At 41.1% G+C, this 21,137-nt stretch overlaps 2 protein-coding genes across 7 annotated transcripts in view; one reads left to right on the top strand and one right to left on the bottom strand.

Moving 5' to 3' along the window:
• LOC134226558 (sodium-dependent transporter bedraggled-like) overlaps nucleotides 1–21,137 on the bottom strand; it is an 822,794-nt gene that overhangs the window by 154,268 nt on the left and 647,389 nt on the right. The window lies entirely within an intron of this gene.
• The window catches only part of LOC134226556 (probable cytochrome P450 9f2), a 52,673-nt gene that overhangs the window by 16,105 nt on the left and 15,431 nt on the right, over nucleotides 1–21,137 (top strand). The window contains exon 1 of one of the 2 annotated variants that reach the window (XM_062707404.1): nucleotides 18,619–18,637. The exons of the other annotated variant lie outside the window; for it this stretch is intronic. The gene's annotated coding sequence lies outside the window, so the exon portion shown is untranslated. Of the gene's footprint in view, nucleotides 1–18,618; nucleotides 18,638–21,137 lie in introns of those variants that run through there. 2 annotated transcript variants of the gene reach the window in all.

Genomic DNA, 21,137 nt, shown 5'->3' with positions numbered 1-21,137 from the left:
ACCTATTTTTGCAATTAAGTAGTCAGAATTGTAAACAATCATTCTTGATAGAATTCTGTGGAATATCGTTGGAATCCATTGAAAAGATGTTGTTGGTAGTTTAGGTACTATACTTAGTACTATAATTAGAAAGTGCTTTATGAAGACTGTAATGAGAGTCGGAAACGTTCCATCTGAAGTTAATAAAGTGATCTGTTATGTTAATATAAGAAGATGTTGTATTTGCATCGAATTACATAAACTTCTTCTAACAGACTTTAGCAAAAATCTAACAAATATAATACCGTTTTGACTCAAATTCCAACTTTGACTCATATTCTGAATACTCGCTTTTAAATGGTCATTTTGACTTTTTTCGTGTAATTTTCTCCACAGGAGCTTGAATTCGTTTGTAATCTTGACCCTCAGTGCGGAAAACCAATGAAAGTTTTAGTTTTAGGGCGCTAAAACGCCAGTGTTCGGAATATGAGTCATGTTCGGGATTTGAGCCAAAACGGTATTCTTAATCATATTAAAAACTGACAAACGATCGATATTTTTTATGTCCTACTTTTTCAACCAAATGTCCTCCTTTTTCACTCAATTCGGTTGAAGTGTCCTCCTTTGGTAAATTTCATATGGTCACCCTATCCGGGGTACAATACAATACATCTGAGGTTTCCAGTCATGTACAAAAAATCAAATGATTTAACAGGAATGCGACCGAATGGAATAAAGGTGCCGTCCAAATTGTTCGTCGTCCTTTACATATTTGTTATTTTGATTGTCTTGCAGAATCATGATGTTTGTTTTGCTAAATTCCTGTTCAATAGTTTGTTGTTAGTCGCAGCCCTGTCGTCGTAAAATATGAGCTACTTAGTCGCCTATTTTTAAGGGGGCGCTGATACAATGAGGCGGTTAATAGGGCGCATATTCGAAAATTACGGATGTCCGTGGGATTGGGGATTGAAAGTTTGATTAGTGGAACTGCAAATCTTTCAACTTCATCGGCAGCACACGGATGCTCGCGGATGTGTTGGAAGGAATCAATGGTGTGAAAGTTTAGAGGTATAATCATACCATCTACTAGAGATGGCTCGACGAAGAGTGCAGACAGATTCGGGAGAAGAAGGACGCATCGGAGGCGGTCGCGCTGTAGCAAAAATCCAGGAAGAACGTAGAACGCTATAGGCGGTAACGGAGACAATAGACCCATCTCTTCCAAGAGAAGAAGGTCGCCTGGAAGAAGTCAAATGCGAGGAGATGGTGCTGTTTCTAAAAACACACCAGTTCTTTCAGAAGCTCACCATATCCCGCAAAGGCTCTATGATGCGGCGAGTTGTGCAGGAATAAGTATGAGAGCATCTTGGCGTATGAAAGGTGGAAGCAACACCTCCAGGAAAATTTAATTGGCGCTGAGATCACAAGCAGTGAGGGTCAATGCAGCGGAAAAGACGACTACATCAGTTAAGTGGACGATGGAAACCTACCAGCCCACACCTAAAGCACAATACAGCAGCTGGTAAGGATAATATCGGAACTGAACTCATCAAGATGAAAGCTGTCCACTTATTTGCAGAGACTAATAGTCTGAATCTAGAATTAAGAACAGTTTCCCTAGGAGTAGAAGGAAGGGGTTAGAACTATCAAGCAATCATGATCTTAAATGCTGCCTATGAAGTGATATCCCAAATCATCTTTCGGCATCTGACACCAATAGTGAATGAGTTCGTAAGAAGTTATCAAGCCGGCTCTTCGAAAATATTGTTAATGGTTATAACCATTTAAATCACTAACATTAAACGTATTTTCTATTTGCTGTTTTAAAATAAAACTGCGCTTGAACACGCGTGCTTAGGGCCAAGAGTGGCGGTGTGCAAAAGAACGGTGTGTAGCGGCAAAAAATGAACCACGAGTTCGCCTAACTTAACGGCGCACCCAGTATCCAGAAGATAGCAAAAGCTGAAAGAATACGATGGACAGGGGTTGTTGCAAGAATGCCGGACAGCAACCTTGCAAAGATGGCGAAGACCTTCAATACGACAGGCGGATTGTCGCCCGTCGATCGGGCTTACGTGCCCGACTTACCACCATCGTCCGATTTGCGCAGTGTGAACAATGAATGGTTCTCCCAACAACTGATGTAATCTGTGGTTCTTTTTCCTTTTACACATACAGTGTTCATTTTGCAACCCACGGGCTTATAGTATGCTTATAGTACTGTCAGCCAGTGGGGGTTAGAATGGGCAATCACGCAGAAAGGCACCATAACCTCTAGGTGAATAATTCTGGGTTTTCAACATTCATTATCGGAATCTGGGAAACTGAATAGCTACCGGAGGAGTGGAAGGAACGGGTCATTGCGTCGAAGACAAAGTACATGCAAGTGGGGGGAACTGAGCGTGACGAGGTGGTCGATGAATTCGTCTACCTTGGATCCTTGCTAACGGCTGGTAATAAAGTTAGTCGTTGAATGCGAAGGCGCATCATCTGTGGGCATAGTACGGGCTCCAGAAGAAACTGCACTTCTCTACGGACATGGAACTTGGACCATGCATGCTTGAGGAGGACTTGCAAGCACTCGGAGTATTTGAGAGACGGGTGCTTTGGACCATCTTTGGAGGTATGCAAGAGCCCGATGTGTGGAGGCAATGGATGAACCACGAACTCGTCCAGCTCTACGGCAAACGATGGGTATCATCGGCATGGCATGTTTCAATAATACCGGATAGCAACCCTGCAAATATGATGTTCGCTTTCTATACTACTGATACAAGAAGGCGCAGCGAGCGAGGTAGAATACATTCGAGGATGGAGAGATTTGGCTTCAAAACGTGACTGTTGCGTCAAATTGTTGATTCAGTGTTATCTGTTTAGAGTTAAAGCTAAATATGTACAAGAATGAATATCCCGCAGAACAATCTTCAAATTCAATTTTAACCTTGGAATTGCTTTGAACATTATCCTATGAACGGTTATTAATTACGAAAAAAAAAGTTTTACAAAATATTTTGAGTTTTTAGTGGAATGTCTTTATTTGTCATAAGATGAGTTCATCTTCTTCTTCATTGGCATTACACGGGACATTGCTGCCTTGCAGCTTGGTGTTCATTAAGCATTTTAACAGTTATTAACTGCGAAAGCCAAGCTACCATTTTTGCACCATTTTTGATGATACACGATGATACTTTTATTCCCAGGGAAGTCGAGACAATTTCCAACCCGAAAACTTCCTAGACCGGACCGGGAATACGAACCCAGCCACCCTCAGCATGAAGAAAATTTGAAAATAAGCTTTCAATATTTTTGCTGCCCACTGCATTGATAAGGTTTCAAAAACTTTCAAATGAAGTGAATACACAGGATTCTGTTTTTACACGACTTTTTTTTTCGCTCGTATTTTTGATTGCGTGACTTCAATTTGCCACAAAAATCTTTGAAACATGTTTCAAAAAATCCTAAATAATTCAAAAAAAATCACATGGTAATTAATATGCGTTAAACATTTAGGATGGGTGCAAAATTGAGAAAATGTAAATCGTGTAAAAACAGAATCCAGTGTAATTTATATTTAATACGTCTATTATTGACAATGGCGACTCTACCACAGGCGCTGTCAAGACAATCATTCTATAGATAACATAAGGATCTCTTCTAATGGAGTGTCCTAAAAACGTTATAAAGGTAGTGTGTACATTATGAACTGTTAGAAAGTTGAATAATTCATCATCCTTACCCATTAAAGAGCGGGCATTTCTGTCAAACACCATTAAAAAACAGATTAATCCGCCTAGCGGCGATGATGCCTTTGTCGTGCATCGTAAAATGTAATGAAAAAATCATCAGTTTTTATCCAAATAAGCTAAAATTTTCAGAGGGCACGGAAAATATGAGACAGAATCGATTGATCATGGTGAAGCAAAATCAATTTTAGAAACACTTCATACAGATATAGAAGAAGATAGATTTTTGGTATAGATTAACTTGAACCTGTTACTAATACAGCTATTACCTGTACATCGACCCTATTGATTTTAAAATACGTTTCTTTATTTTGGTTAAATCCGCCCCCGAACACACGCTACGCAGCTATCGCCTTGATTCTATCACTGGATCATTGCATTCTAGGTTAAAATAACGCGTCGGTACCATCGCGATAAATAGTCGCAGTCGTCCAGCGATAGTGACAGTGCGTTGTGTTTGGGGAAATTATAAGCACGTCAGGTAATCACTGATGATTGTAATTAACCAAATGGTTGATTAGAAAAAAGAAAAAGTAGAATAACGGAAAAATTTCAACAGCGAGATAAGGTATGCAATTCTTTAAATAATTTTAAAGATTTCAAAATGATCTTAAGCGTGCAAACTCAAGTCCTACTGCTCGAAGTTTTCGTGCGGTTCGTGTGACCGTTACTCTCGGCAGCCGATAAATCGAATGAAAAACAGTTCAAGTTATTCGTCGCTAGGGCTTATTGTTTACCCAGTCAGTTATCGAAATCTATTTGTGCCGTGCGGTTCGCGTTGTTGTATTTCGTGATAGTTTTGAAGAAAAAACAAAAACAACAGTTTCATCAGCAGAATATTGACGTTTTTTTTTGTACAGTAGTTTTTTATGTAATTTAACACGCAAGTGACGGTCGTTTCGGTCGTGTGGTGGGCTTTTTTTTAGTGAATTGGGGCTTTTTGAGTTTTGAAGTGCACATCGTTTTGCTGCGGAGTAAATGAATGCGAATATATGAATTTCGCAGAGTGGAAGTGATATATTATGTGTATGAAAAAAAAATGGGGAATTTGTTTTGCAAAATTGAAATATCTGCAGTTATGAGACGTCGCAACTCATTAAAATTAGTGCACATGATAGTGAATCCATGCGTGTACTACTATTGACTATTTGAATTGTCGCGACTCGCGTTGCAGCGCGAGTGCTCAATTCGGCGTCTGGTTTGGCCCGATAATATGATCAGTAACGTCGGTTTTAAAGTAAAGTGTTTTTTTTTGCAATTCCTGATCATAATTTGATTTACAGTTCGTCTTTGAGTGATAAAACGGCCTACTTTCCCATACTAACGAAATGGGCGCTTTAATGAGCATTATGCAACTCAAATGGGTTGCATAATATTCATTATAACACTTATTTGGATGCTATAGCGAACATCAGAACAGTAGTTACATGACTACATTTTGCTGAATGAGCTTAGGTAAGTGTTCAAATAGTGTATTCTCAGCGTCGCGTAATAAATGAAATAGTTTGATGGACATGACATCAAAAATTTCCAAAAGCAAGTACATTTATCGCTTCACGGTTTATCAAATTTTGCAATGTGGCACGGCAACATAGAATCTCTGCAGCAACATAATTTATTGGCAAGAATGTTCATGTGGAGTAAATTCTGGAAGGAATTAGACAAGTACAAGTATAATTTTGGTACAGATTTGTCATATTAAAGTCCATTTTTCGTCATTGAAAAAAAAAAGCGTGTGCAGCTCGTTGCAAAACTCGATTTTTTCAGCACTCGTAGTATTTATCCAACTCGGCAAGCCTCGTTAGATAAACGTACGACTCGTGCTGTAAAAATCATCTTTTTGCAACCTCCACAAACTACTATTTTCGTCATTGCAAAAAATAGCGTGTGTAACTTGTTGCAAATCTCGAATTTTTCAGCAGTCATAGTACTTATCCAATCGTGCAGAAAAAATCATCTTGTTGCAAACATCTATTGTGAAGAATAATTAGAATTATAATGAAGTTAGCAACTAAAAATATGTTGAAGATAAGAAAAACGTTATCTAATTGTTGAACTGTAGAAAACTCAATATTGTCCCGTGAACCATTTTTTTTACTTCGTACAAGTAGGTAGAGTTGTTGTGCCCTACCACCTTCTTTTTATTTCTTTCTATACACAACTATAGTTATAAGCAAAACCCTTCACTCGGCTTTGTACATATGTAGTTTATTGAACAGCCGGAAATTTTCAATACATTTTTTAAGCTTTCAATTGAGAATGAGAAACTGCAGATATCCAATTAGTTTTTTGTGACAACAAAAATAAAAAACTTTATTAAGTAAGTTTAAGGCAGGTTTTTTTTCGCCTGCGTTTCTATTTTCATCATAGTCTTGAAATCCAATAAAAGAAACACTGATTTTTCTCCAGATACAGGCAATTTACCCAACTTGGGAAGTTGTCTGTAAAGATGCCTAAACAACGCATCAATTAGTTTGACAGATAAAACTTCGGAAAAAAAATCGGTTCAAAATTCCCGACTTCCGAATTGAATAGAATAGTACTAACTCAGCTCATCTTATATTCTTCTTCTATGTCTCTAGATTCTAACTTTAACTTGGCATGATATTCAACTTGGTGTTCTATTAGCATTTCGACAGCATTTGCATCTTGGGGAGCAAAAATTGTTTTATTTGTAGCAATCGTCAGAGCAAAACTCAAACTTAAATATACAACCCAACGAATATTCGCATATACATTAGTGTCGCCAAGCGGATGAGTTCCGGTTATTCCGATCTGCTACAGTTTCGTATTGACCTCTTGAACAAATTTGTGGAAGACTGCAACTTTCTAAATATTACGGATTCCAAAATATCATGCTTATATCACCATGAACATCGAGCTGTTGGGCACCAACCACGCAATTTGTTTGAAAACCACGACATTTTGAGGTCCCGAGACGCCCCGATAGGTCCTACCGGAGGTCCCAACGTGTCAGAAAAATCTTAAAGGACGGGAAACTTTGTGAGTCCCAAAATTGTTCAAATCGGTTCACTGACGGCTGAGATATAGCGATTTGAAAATAGCGTTCCGTTTTTCGAGGCTTGGTCGTTCGTGTAAGTAAAACCTATCTCCGTCGGAGGAGTGTTAACCCTTATCCTCCCTTGATACTTTTTAGGCACTAAAAAATGACTTCAAAAAATCATAACTCCGTTGATTCTCAACCGATTTTGATGATTCACCTACCAAACGAACCGGTTAGGTCTCTAGTTTTCAAAACTGAGAAGAGAATCGGCATTGGCCTCATGGTTCCGGAATAATTCCGGGGTCGAGTGGGGTACCTTTTTTTCTCAAATCAAATGACCATGCTAAAACTCTGGAAACTAATTTTTTGATATGTCCCACTTCATGAAATCACGAGACATGTTCATTAGTGCCTGTTCCAAGGTTCCCTGGTGGGTTTGGACAGGTTCTGCGGCATTCCGGGGACCTGGTTCCCCCGGGACATGGCCACTTTTCGATTTGATCCGAAACCCATCTTGCGATGTCTCAAACTTCATGATTTTGCAAAACAAGCTCAATAGAGTCTAATTTGAGGTACCTAAGTGGTTCTGGTCAGGTTCCGTGGCATTCCGGGGACCTGGTTCCCCCGGGGAAGTGGCCACTTTTCGATTTGATCCAAAACCCATCTTGCGACGTCTCAAACTACATGACATCGCGTAATGAGCTCAATAGAGTCTAATTTGGGGTAGCTGAGTGGTTCTGGTCAGGTTCCGTGGCCTTCCGGGTACCTGGTTCCCCGGGAAGTGGCCACTTTTGATTTGATCTGAAACCCTTCTTGCGACGTCTCAAACTTCATGATTTCGGAAACAAGCTCTAAAGAGTCTAATTTGAGGTAACTGAGTGGTTCTGGTCAGGTTCCGTGGTATTCCGGGACCTGGTTCCCCCGAGGAAGTGGCCACTTTTCGATTTGATCCAAAACCCATCTTGCGACGTCTCAAACTTCATGATTTCGTGAAACGAGCTCAATAGAGTCTAATTTGAGGTACCTGAGTGGTTCTGGTCAGGTTCCGTGGCATTCCGGGGACCTGGTTCCCTCGGGGAAGTGGCTGATTTTTTATTTGATCTGAAACCCATCTTGCGACGTTTCAAACTTCTTGATTTTGCGAAACGAGCTCAACAGAGTCTAATTTGAGGTACCTAAGTGCTTCTGGTCAGGTTCCGTGGCATTCCAGTGACCTGATTTCCCCGGGGAAGTGACCACTTTTCGTTCTGATTCGAAACCCATCTTGCGACGTCTCAAACTTCATGATTTCGCGAAACAAGCTCTAAAGAGTCTAATTTGAGGTAACTGAGTGGTTCTGGTCAGATTCCGTGACATTCCGGGGGCCTGGTTCTCCCGGGGAAGTGACCACTTTTCGTTCTGATTCGAAACCCATCTTGCGACGTCTCAAATTTCATAGTTTCATGAAACGATCTCAATAGTGTCTAATTTGAGGTACCTGAGTGGTTCTGGTCAGGTTCCGTGGTATTTCAAGAACCTGGTTCCCTCGGGGAAGTCGCTGATTTTTGGATTTGATCCGAAACCCATCTTGCGACGTTTCAAACTTCATGATTTTGCGAAACGAGCTCAACAGTCTAATTTGAGGTACCTGAGTGGTGCGGGTTAGGTAACGTGGCATCGTGGGTCCATCAAGGAAGTGGTCCTTTTTGATGTGATCTAAAATCCATTGCGACGACTCAAACTTCATGATTTCACGGAACGAGCTCAATTTAAAGGTACTTGAGTGGTGCTAGTCAGGTTCCGTTGCATCCCGGGATCCTAGTTCCCCCGAGAAATGGCAACTTTTTGCGGTTACGACTTCTTGCGACGCCGCAAACCTCATGACGTCGCGAGACCTGGTTCTCACTGGGGTGTGGTCATTTTTTACTGTTTACTGAACTGAACAATATTTTGACGTCTCAAACTTCATGATCTCGCGAAACAAGAAGACGTTTCTCATTATGTCAGTAACCTGGTGTCCTCGGGGATGATTAAATTGCTCTATGTATTCTGAATCCTGAATCATGTAATCTGTAACATGAACAACGAAACATGAAATTCTAAAATGTTGTACATGCTCTCGAGTATTCTGAGAAATTTTGTACTTCTGGATAGTTTCCACCTGACACAAGTGATACGATTCAGGAAGGGTTTAAAAATGCATCAAGAACCTGCCTGGTAAACCACATTCCCTGAACGCCACGGAACATAACATGCACCACTCGAGTACCTTGAAAAAATCTCTATTGAAAATGTCTTGTGAAACCATGAAGTTTGTCTAGAGATGGGTTTCCGATCACTACAAAAAAGCCCACATCTCCAAGAGAACCAGGTTCTCGGAATGTCACGAAACCTGATGAACACCATTCAGATACCTCGAAATAGAATCTATTGAGTTCGTTTCGTGAAATCTTGAAATTTGTGACGACGGAAAATAGGTTTCAGATCACATCAAAAAGGGACCACTTCCCTGGTAGAACCAGATTCCAAGGATGTAACATAACCTGACCAGCACTAATCAGATACCTCAAATTAGACTCTATTGACTGCGTTTCGCGAAATCATGAAGTTTGAGGCATCGCAAGATGGGTTTTGAATCAAATCGAAAAGTAGCCGCTTCCCCAAGGGAACCAGGTTTCCAGAATGCCACTGAATCTTATCAGCACCACTCCAGTACCTCAAATTAGACTTTATTGAGCTCGTTACACAAACTCATGAAGTTTGAGAGGTCGCCAGATGGGTTTCAGATCAAATCAAAAGTGGCCACTTCCCCGGGGGAACCAAGGTCCCCGAAATGCCACGGAATCTGACCAGAACCACTTAGGTACCTCAAATTAGACTCTATTGAGCTTGTTTCGCGAACTCATTAAGTTTGAGACGTCGCAAGAAGGGTTTCAGATCAAATCAAAAAGTGGCCACTTCTCCGGGGGAATTAGGTCCCCGGAATGCCACGGAACCTGACCAGAACCACTCAGGTACTTCAAATTAGACTCTATTGAGCTCGTTTCGCTAAATCATGAAGTTTGAGACGTCGCAGAAGGGTTTCGGATCAAATCAAAAAGCGGCCACTTCCCCGGGGAAACCAGGTCCCCGGAATGCCACGGAACCTGACCAGAACCACTCAGGTACCTCAAATTAGAGCTCGTTTCGCGAAATCATGAAGTTTGAGACGTCGCAAGAAGGGTTTCGGATCAAATCAAAAAGTGGCCAATTCCCCGGGGTAACCAGGTCCCCGGAATGCCACGGAACCTGACCAGAACCACTCAGGTACCTCAAATTAGACTCTATTGAGCTCTTTTCGCGAAATCATGAAGTTTGAAGCGTCGCAAAATGGGTTTCGGATCAAATCAAAAAGTGGCCACTTGCCCGGGGGTACCAGGTCCCCGGAATGCCACGGAATCTGCCCAGAACCACTTAGGTACCTCAAATTAGACTCTATTGAGCTCGTTTCGCGAAATCATGAAGTTTGAGACGTCGCAAAATGGGTTTCGGATCAAATCAAAAAGTGGCCATTTCCCCGGGGGAACCAGGTTCCCGGAATGCCACGGAACCTGACCAGAACCACTCAGGTACCTCAAATTAGACTCTTTCGAGCTCATTTCTCGAAAGAGGCGTCACAAAATGGGTTTCGGATCAAATCGAAAAGTGGCCACTTGCCCGGAGGAAGCAGGTCCCCGGAATGCCACGGAACCTGACCAGAACCACTCAGGTACCTCAAATTAGACTCTGTTGAGCTCGTTTCGCGAAATCATGAAGTTTGAGACGTCGCAAGAAGGGTTTTGGATCAAATCAAAAAGTGGCCATTTCCCCGGGGGAACCAGGTCCCCGGAATGCCACGGAACCTGACCAGAACCACTCAGGTACCTCAGATTAGACTCTATTGAGCCTGTTTCGCGAAATCATGAAGATTGAGACGTCGCAAGCAGGGTTTCGGATCAAATCAAAAAGTGGCTACTTCCCCGGGGGAACCAGGTCCCCGGAATGCCACGGAACCTGACCAGAACCACTCAAGTACCTCAAATTAGACTCTATTGAGCTCGTTTCGCGAAATCATGAAGATTGAGACGTCGCAAGAAGGGTTTCGGATCAAATCAAAAAGTGGCCATTTCCCTGGGGGAACCAGGTCCCCGGAATGCCACGGAACCTGACCAGAATCACTCAGGTACCTCAAATTAGACTCTATTGAGCCTGTTTCGCGAAATCATGAAGTTTGAAGCGTCGCAAAATGGATTTGGAATCAAATCGAAAAGTGGCCACTTGCCCGGAGGAAGCAGGTCCCCGGAATGCCACGGAATCTGCCCAGAACCACTCAGGTACCTCAAATTAGACTCTATTGAGCTCGTTTCGCGAAATCATGAAGTTTGAGACGTCGCAAGAAGGGTTTCGGATCAAATCAAAAAGTGGCCACTTCCCCGGGGAAACCAGGTTCCCGGAATACCACGGAACCTGACCCGAACCACTCAGCTACCTCAAATTAGATTCTATCGAGCTCGTTTCGCGAAATCATGAAGTTTGAGACGTCGCAAGATGAGTTTCGGATCAAATCAAAAAGTGGCCACTTCCCCGGGGGAACCAGGTCCCCGGAATGCCACGGAACCTGACCAGAACCACTCAGGTACCTCAAATTAGACTCTATTGAGCTCGTTTCGCGAAATCATGAAGATTGAGACGTCGCAAGAAGGGTTTCGGATCAAATCGAAAAGTGGCCACTTCCCCGGGGGAACCAGGTCCCCGGAATGCCACGGAACCTGACCCGAACCACTCAGCTACCTCAAATTAGATTCTATCGAGCTCGTTTCGCGAAATCATGAAGTTTGAGACGTCGCAAGCAAGGTTTCGGATCAAATCAAAAAGTGGCCACTTCCCCGGGGGAACCAGGTCCCCGGAATGCCACGGAACCTGACCAGAACCACTTAGGTACCTCAAATTAGACTCTATTGAGCTTGTTGCGCAAAATCATGAAGTTTGAGACATCGCAAGAGGGTTTCGAATCAAATCGAAAAGTGGCCACGTCCCGGGGGAACCAGGTCCCCGGAATGCCGCAGAACCTGTCCAAACCCACCAGGGAACCTTGGAAAAAGCACTATTGAACATGTCTCGTGATTTCATGAAGTGGGACACATCAAAAAATTAGATTTAAGACTTTTAGCATGGTCATTTGATTTGGAAAAAAAAGGTACCCCACTCGACCCCGGAATTATTCCGGAACCAGGTGGCCAATGCCGATTCTCTACTCAGGTTTGAAAACTAGAGACCTAACCGGTTCGTTTGGTAGGTGAATCGTCAAAATCGGTTGAGAATCAACGGAGTTATGATTTTTTTAAGTCATTTTTTAGTGCCTAAAAAGTATCAAGGGAGGATAAGGGTTAATGCTCTGGGTTCGAATCAAGAAGCAGCAATGGAAGGGGGAAGGAGATGAGGCATTTAAAGAGACTGTAAATGTGTTCGGCCGTATGGCAAACTATTTTTTGTACACAATCACAAGGGACGTATTTGAAATCGCATTTGAAACATTTCCATAAACAGATAAGCAGTTACTTGCGCAAGTAAATATTACCCCATTTCAGGCCTGGTAGCGGGTCACTTTTTAGTGACTTGGTCACTTTTTTCGGGCAAGTCACTAAAAAGTCCCTTTTTTCGACCTCAAGTCACTAAAGTCACTTTTTCTCGCAAAAAGTCACTATTTTCAACTATTTTGAAACAATTGACTAAGATTTTTTTAAAAATAAAACTCTATGTACCCATCGGATGATGCTTTGCTCATGGCGGAAATAAAATTACGGATCTTAAAAAAATGATCGCGCTTAAACTTCGCCAGCCGTTTAACTCACTGCCTTTACTGGCGTTTCACCAGTAGCTAATTGAAGGTGTTTCACGTCACAATTTATAAATTGGTATACAGTCATGCAAGCAGGAGACCTGCCAATTCCGATTTTGTTTTAAAGCTCAAACTTTATACAGTAGGAGAAGTTGGGAAGATTTGATTCCTTGGGAGACTTGACCCCTTGAGAGACTTAATTCTTCGCTGTTTTACTGAGGACTATAGCAGTATTGTTAGAGCGTACTTTTATTATAGTTCCTCTAGACAAATGATCGTTATGTGACGAATTATTTTTTGATTGACAACCTTATTTACTCTATTATTTACTGTGTTTGTCCCTCCTAAAGATGTTTTTTAGTGACTAGCAAAATTTGAACAACTTCCCCTAATATTGACAAAATGCTATCATTTTTTCACAGCACAAGCCGTCAATATGCTAAATGATCTTCACTGATAAAAATTACAACATTCCACCACAATTTCAGGATAATTGGATTTTGAGTTGTTGTCACAATATGAGGAGACTTGATTCTGAGACTTGAGAAGTTTGGCAAACAAATTCAAGAAAATATAAATTTGTTCTCAAGCGGCTATTTTTTTGTAGATTTGAAAGATGTGATGAAGGGTTTGCTCTAAAAAAATATTTATTGAGTAGATGTTATAGAGAGAGAATCAAGTCTCCCCAATTTTGAAGATTGCATGCGCTATCGAATTCCATAGCAAAAAACGTTCATGAATACGTACAGCAAGTTGGGAAATCTGCGTATTTTGGAAAAAAAATATTTAAATAGTTCAGAGCGCATAGTCCTGCAGTATAAGCAGAAGGTTGAGCGTTCAATTATGTGGTTCAATCACAGGCTCGTTGTACTGGATCTTCATAATTTTTGTTCCGTTTTCTACCCAAACGATCCGTACCGTTTTTTTTGCGCTGAAAATTCCAATAACTTCCGTGGCACCTATGATAAATCGTGCATCTTTCTTAAATAGGTATTCAGCTAATCCAGTGACTTAATTTTCACTGATTCTCACGTGAAGGGAATGCTCCTTCACGTAGATTTTTGCCTAGAAATCATTTTTCAGAAAAGAAAACAGGTCTTATGAGTGATAACCATGTTTCGCTCACTTCAAGTGGCGTAAAAATTTGATTTTCTCGGAGTACTGTTTTTGACTGATATTTAATAAAATTTCCGTGGGATTAAAAGGAAGGCAAATACAATGTTTCTGAGTAGATAAAAGTTAGCGTGTACGATTTTCATTTCTCTTCTGGGTTCGTTCTAAGGCAAAAGAGTGGTGAGTGAAAGATGATTCTCATTCGACCCAAAAACGCTTAACTTCGTCTCATCGAACTTGCAACTGAAACTGAAAGTCACTATTTGGTCACTTTTTCTGCAACTGAAAGTCACTATTTGGTCCCTTTTTTCGTCAGTTTTGGTCACTAAAGTCACTTTTTTGAGCTGCATCGGTCGCTACCAGCCCTGCCATTTTTTAAATTTATGATTATCTACTCCTGTTTTAGCTGTTACAAACAACAAAAAATATCGTATTGCCACCTATTCGATTCCATTTGATCAGCAATTGTATTTCGCCGCCAGAAACCACCACGTGGCGGCCAAATTTCAAAAATATCAATGTACAAGCATGATCCGACTATAATTCGATATCTTTATACTATGTTCGCTCTACGGCCTGAATAACATGTTATTCAAATTATCAACAATAGAATGCTCATCAAGATAGCCGAATAACATAAGAAGGATCTAGTGCGAACCATTGGCGTGACCCTAAAACCTAAACCCGTAACAGTAAAACCCCTCCCCCCCAGAGACAAAGATTGTAGAAGAAATTTCTCCTTCGAAAATATTTTTTTCCGACTATACAGACAAAATTTTCCATCTTTTCAATGATATAAACACAGCAGATCTCAATTAGCGATTTGGCGTTGCAAGAAAAAGAAGAAGCAGAATGTCGCGCATTCAAAAAAATAGCACGGGAAAAGATAGGAGGAAAATTTTCAAACACTTCTCAAAAATTCTAGAAGCAATTTAATTAAAAACGATTATCAGCGCGGGGTTGGAATTCTCTTGCACTGCGTAATAGACGACTAATTTAGATTTCAAAATTTTGTTTTGGATTTTTCGTTTTATTCACAGTATTAAATATTTCCAACCTCGTACTGACAACCGTTTTCAAATAAATTACCTCTAGAAATGTGAAGGAGTCTTTTAATTTTTTTCCATTTCTCGTGCTTATTTTTTTTTTTTGCAACGCCAAATCGCCAATCCGAACCGATACGTGAGAAATCCATTCGTTCGGGAGTTATATTGCCTCAACGGAAAGCAAACTCATTTTTATATTTTTAGAACAGAAAAATAGCTTGTACATACAAGCTCTTACTATAAACTTTGCATCGCGTGAGTGGCGAGCTGTGAACTGCAACATCGTTTTGCGCGAACTCGCTCTCTTCAAACCATGGTAGCTCACTTCCCGAAACAATTAGCACGAATGAGGGTGGAGAGCGCAGAAGTAGTGCTCACCGACTTCTTGACTTTTCAGACAAGAGAGGCATCATTTAATAACAGCAATAATTTACACAGTAACCGTAAAAGAGTGGATAGCGTACACGCATCATTCTGGCGGTTTTGTTAGTGCTCTTGGTTCGAATCCAAGAGGCAGCCATGGGAGGGGGAAGGGGGAAGAGGGTGGGACATTTAAAACCGATTGGTTTACTATTTTTTGTACACACAGTTGATAGTAACTATCATACTGAGACCCATATATGCGAATATGAGTTTGAATGAGCTAAAATAGACCAACACAAATTTTTGCTTTAGGGGAAAGCTTCTTAGATGTCGACTAAGCGTGACTAAACAGGACGGCAGGGCTGTTATGACCCAAGCATCCCAAAATAAAATATGTTTTCAGGGGATGTTGGAATGCGATTTTAGGTGAACAATAGAATACTTTCAATGCTGAATCAAGACCCATATGGGCGCCGGCAGTGCGAAGCCGTACTCTCGGATGCACAACATGATAGCTTTGGGGGAGTTGATAGTAACTATCATCGCTCAACTGCGACTCGTGGGGGCGCCGGCAGTGCGAAGCCGTACTTGCGGATGCACAACATGTAAACCGATTGGTTTACTATTTTTTGTACACACAGTTGATAGTAACTATCATACTGAGACCCATATATGCGAATATGAGTTTGAATGAGCTAAAATAGACCAACACAAATTTTTGCTTTAGGGGAAAGCTTCTTAGATGTCGACTAAGCGTGACTAAACAGGACGGCAGGGCTGGTTAGTCGACAACCAACTAGGATTAATCAATTTTTCACAATCAATACGACATCCCGCAAAAAGCACAAAATTTCTACTCGATTTTGGTCAATTTAGTGCCTAGTTTAGCTAACTCTCGGAAAGACTCTAGAATGGGGAAGAATGGCTTTCGACTTTTCGGAGAAGTGGTCAGATGACGAACTGTCGACCTGTATCAAATCATCGAAACACGTGCACCAAGTTATCGAGCATCTAAAACCGTTCTGCCCAAACAACGGTACAAACCCCTTCGGTATTGGCACCTGAGTTTTCTCGTTCCGTTCAATACTAAAAGTTAGCAGCAGTGCGTAAACGAGGGCCTTCATCTCCATTAGGGCAACCGATACAATTCCTAGGCCCCACACCAAATGGCAAGTACATTGTCATGTCGATACTTGATCGAACTTGTCCGGTTCGGGGTAGTACTTTGGATCCCGGTGGATACCATCGCTTGGAACCATCACGTAAGTTTCCGCATCGATGGTGAATTTCAATCCTTTCCCGTCATCGATAACGTAGTCTCGAACACATTTCCGATCGCTAGCTGACCCAGACCATAACCGCAGCGCTTCTGACGTCACCATATCCAGGTACTACATCTGTTGTAACGTATCGTACTGTGAGGTTCAGATTCTCGCTGCAATTCGGCCGGTCGGTCTTCCGTTGGCTACTGACGTCGGAGTGATGGGAGACTGTTCGGGGAAAACGTGTTTTCTCGCGCCGGTGGTCGTGTTAAGAAAGAGGCAGAATCATGGCATGCTGTGTGCTGGGTGGCGAAACCGTAGAGGCGAATATTGCCCTAGGATAGGATGTGACAACTCAATTGAGACTGCCTTGTTGTTTTTTAGTCGGTTGCTCTGACGAGGTGGTCGCCAGTGCAGCCGAAGTAATTTGGTACAAAATCTTACAATTCTCGCGTGATTTTTGAAAACGTCGTAAGTCCAAAAGAGAGGCTCTCTTTGTTTACTTTCTCTTTCGATTATTACAAAGCCATACTAACATTTACATTGGATTTTCCAGCACCGATCTGAAGAAAATAGCTTTGTCTAGTGTGCTGAGGTGAAAATATTGCAACAAATTTTAAACTAGCCTAGATATTAGCAAAAGAGAGCGTAATGAAAGAGAGTCTCTCATTTGGACTTACGACGTTTTCAAAAATCACGCGAGAATTATCATGTATCAAAATTTGATGTTTTTCTTCCCGTTCCATCCACTATTTATGTAAGAGAAGTGAAAGACTAACAGAGAGAAGTTTTCACTACTGAAAAAATTACTTTTAGATCGAAAATGACGGAAAGGTGAATGATAATGCTTAAAATCAACAGTTTTAAACCTGTACAACCCTTGAGAATAATTTATATGGCGTTTGCAGTTCAATATAAATTTATTTCTTACCAAAAAAGTGGAACTCAAACATTTTCGTATTTTGCTTAATACCAACTTTAAAAACCTGCAACACGGCCAAACTAACAACATGCTGCCCTACGGAAAACGCGCCGCTACCAATCGAAGTAATCGATTGTCATATTCAACCAATCAGCGACCGGTACGATTGTGACAGCAAATCGGTACGATTTTTACTGACTACTTGTCACATCCTATCCTAGATATTGCCTAGCGGTGGATGGCTTGGTGGGTGGTCGTTATGCTACTTATGCAATGACACCACTTACATCTCTATTTTTAGGGTATTCATATTGCACAGATAGCTATATCACACATCCCCCCTCCACTATAAAAAAAGCATATGTCTATCATTATCTTCTGATTAGTATAAAGATGGTAACTTTTCATCGATTTTGTTTGTGTTTTGTTAAAATAAATTAGAATTATTATTTATTTATTTTTTGTGATCCCCAATTTTTTTTATCATTTTTGCCTTTCTCGTACAACTAAGTTGTACCGAAAGGCTATCATTTCACTCCGAAAACGAACTTTTTATAGAAGCCTCTGAGACCCATAGTATTATATACCAATCGACTCAGTTCGACGAGCTGAGCACATGTCTGTCTGTCCGTGTGTATGTATGTGTGTATGTGTGTGTGTATGTGTGTGCACAAAAGTTATAAAAAACATTAGACAACTTTTCGTATAGTAATCCTTAACCGATTTTCTCGCAACAAGTTTCATTCGACAGGGGACAAGGCCTTGTTGATCACTATTGAATTTTATAACGATCGGTCATTGCGTTTAAAAGTTAAGAAGAAAATGGTACATCGGACGCGGACCATATAAACCCCATATAAGGTTGGTGTCTTAACTAAGTGCGAGAAAGGCACCACCAACGCTAGGTGGATTAATCTGGGTTTTTTTTCAACGGAACATTTTGGACATTTCAAGTCCTAAACTGGTGTCTACAAAATTTTTTTTTTTCAATGGCAATTTGAGCCGTAACCGATGTAATGCACATTTTTGAAAATTATGTTTATCAAAAAAATGTAGGTGTTCCAATGTTCTATCAGAAGACCATGTGACATTGCTGTGGTGGATACGGACCTCACTGAATGCAACATCAGCATTAAACATAATCGATACAAAGTTCGTAGAACTGACGATCGTTTGTTTATGATGATCACAGCATAAAGTGTCACGTAGGCACCACATGGTATCGTTGAAGCGAGGCCTCTGTACGAAACGAAGTGAGAAAATAAAATCATTCTGTATGTGACTCCCCACGCGCAGCGTAGTGCTATGTTGTTCCGAACCATTCCCTCCACACATATTACATGGCGATCCTGCCAGGAGGAATAGAAATGTGAATTGAACTAAGTGATTTAAACTAGTGAAATGGACGCGCGATGAAATAGTGAAATGCGCGCTTGATAAAATAGTGAAATGGGCAAACCGAATTCCAAAGTAGTACAGAATTCGGGTGACCCACAAGTGAACATTTTAAATAAGTTGGAACTACACGAAGAGTTCCACTATGAGAACAGTTATAAATTAGCTATTATTTTAACAATAGCTTGCCTGTTGTTGGCCATAACGCTGTACAAGTTATATAAGCGTTGTGAACAAGTGGAACGTCCGGGTTGGCGGCCAGTTCGTAGAACACGAGTGTCATTTGCGTTGAAATGGCTTCGAACCCAGTAATGATTAATAGATTTTAGATTTTTATTGAATGCCCCCGACTTAACTACTTCCTATTGTACTGAAAGTCAGCCAAAGTCATCCTTATCCAGAAGTCTACTTCCTCTCCAAAAAGTTATAGCCCCATCAACCTTCTTTCGGGGATATCCAAGCTGTTTGAAATGGCGATCCGTCGTCGGCTACTTTTGTCTGTCAAACATCACCGCGTTTTGCTCGAGGAAAAGATTTGTTTCTGTCGTAGCCAATCAACTCCATACCAACTGACCTGAGAAATCATCCAAACAAATGCGAAACAATTGTCAAAGATGTTATGATCAAACAGTGGAAGGAATTTCTCGATTAGATTCGGTAAGTGTAAACTCGTCCGAGTTTTACCTTTGACCTGTGCCGCAGAGGAGAGGGAACCTCCGGGCCAGATGAGGTCGGGTATTTCATGATTGAGAATCTCTCGCCTTACGCTAAAGCCCTCGTTCTGGACCTTGTGAACTGAGTCTTGAATAAGCGGACCTTTACGGTAGATTGGCGACTAAGTAATGTGATGCCAATCGATATGCAACTCTAAATTCGTTGAGAGCTTAAGCAAACGCCGGTTTCGTGATACGCTGGAAACAGACGGACTTGGCTTTCAACAACACGATTTTTACTCCGTCGGCCGTCAGGATTATTCTTCAAGACGAAGGCATTCATTAACACCTGGACGCCCTCAGTTCTTGAACAGCAAAGTCAAACCTCCTTACTGAGCATCGAGTGCCTACCAAGAGGAAACGGGTGTACCCCAATGGTCGATTCTGTCGGTCACGCATTGCTCAATCGCCATGGATGGAGTTCTCCTATTTCTGCCGTCCAACCCCTAGTAACATTTTGGTTTTATGCTGATTTTATAACACTCTTGAAGAGTAAATTCCAAAGCCTTCTACATAACATTGGAGAGAAGCCTTTCCGGGTTTACTGCGTAATACTATCGACAGACATATGATTTCTGCACAATGATTTTCGTATCACGCTGTACGCGTACAGTGACATAATGACACACATCTTTTCTTTCCACCGTTGTATTTATTTGACAGCTTGTTTTGAAAAATGTATAGAAATCATATACTGTTACTATAATTTTGATGTGTATTACACAATATTTGTGAATTCGCGTCAGCAGTTCATTCATCGATACGAAAACGTCATAGTTTTCCAATTCTTCGTATACTTCGGTAAAATACCCAATAGTGGACCCCCTAGTAGCGGAATTTTGCTCTTCCTGTCATAAGGCTTAGAAATTTTCAACATACTAACTCTGCTTGATATCTAATAACAAGCTCTACATCCCCTCTTCACGATACATACATAAAACACCAAAATACACGATGTTATTCGTTGAAATTAACATTTTGAAGTCTAACTGAATTCGCCCTATAGTAGACCCCTTGGGGGTCCATAATAGGAAATTGCTTCCCTATAGTCGACACTTCATTTGATTTTCATGTGCCGTTTCGGGACGTTCTACTTCCCTATTATGGACCCCCCAAAATATTCCTATAATGGACACTCTCGTGTTTATTTTTATAGAATTGTAAAAAATCATCTAATTTTACTTTCCATAGCATTTCCAATGCATGTAATCAAATCATAGGACTGTAAGGTAGGTTCTCCCGATAGAATTTCATAGCAAAATGTTGACATTGTGCAGTAATAATGCAAAAATGGCTGGAGGGTCCACTACTGGTTGGGGGTCCACTATTGGGCACTTTACCCTAGGTATTTTAGCAGAAATATGCGAGTTCTTGCAAATATTCCGCAGGGCAATTATTTCTGCGGACGTTAATCACTCTATTCTATGGTTTGGGGTGATTTCAGTGCAAACCGCACTGATCGTTTAATTCATTTGGACATTTTGAAAGATAAAGCCAGCACCGTTCAATTGGGTCATAGATCCTGTAACAGGTTTATTCGGACACGGAACTCTGGGTTTTTCAAACACTTATTTACTTCGCATTGACTACCGTTTATTTCTGCACCCCACTTTTATCTCCACGAGATCCTCCTCTCCTCTCCTCCCTCCCTCTCCAAACACTACAGATCCAATTTTGAATTCGTCCAAAACAACGGTACAAAACATTCTTCCCATCTAAAAAAGTAGATGCGGACTAATGGCAAATCAAAGAGCCCGCATT

Source organism: Armigeres subalbatus, chromosome 3, assembly GCF_024139115.2.
Source record: "Armigeres subalbatus isolate Guangzhou_Male chromosome 3, GZ_Asu_2, whole genome shotgun sequence".
Classification (NCBI taxonomy): domain Eukaryota; kingdom Metazoa; phylum Arthropoda; class Insecta; order Diptera; family Culicidae; genus Armigeres; species Armigeres subalbatus.
This window is presented reverse-complemented; position numbering and strand designations above follow the sequence as displayed.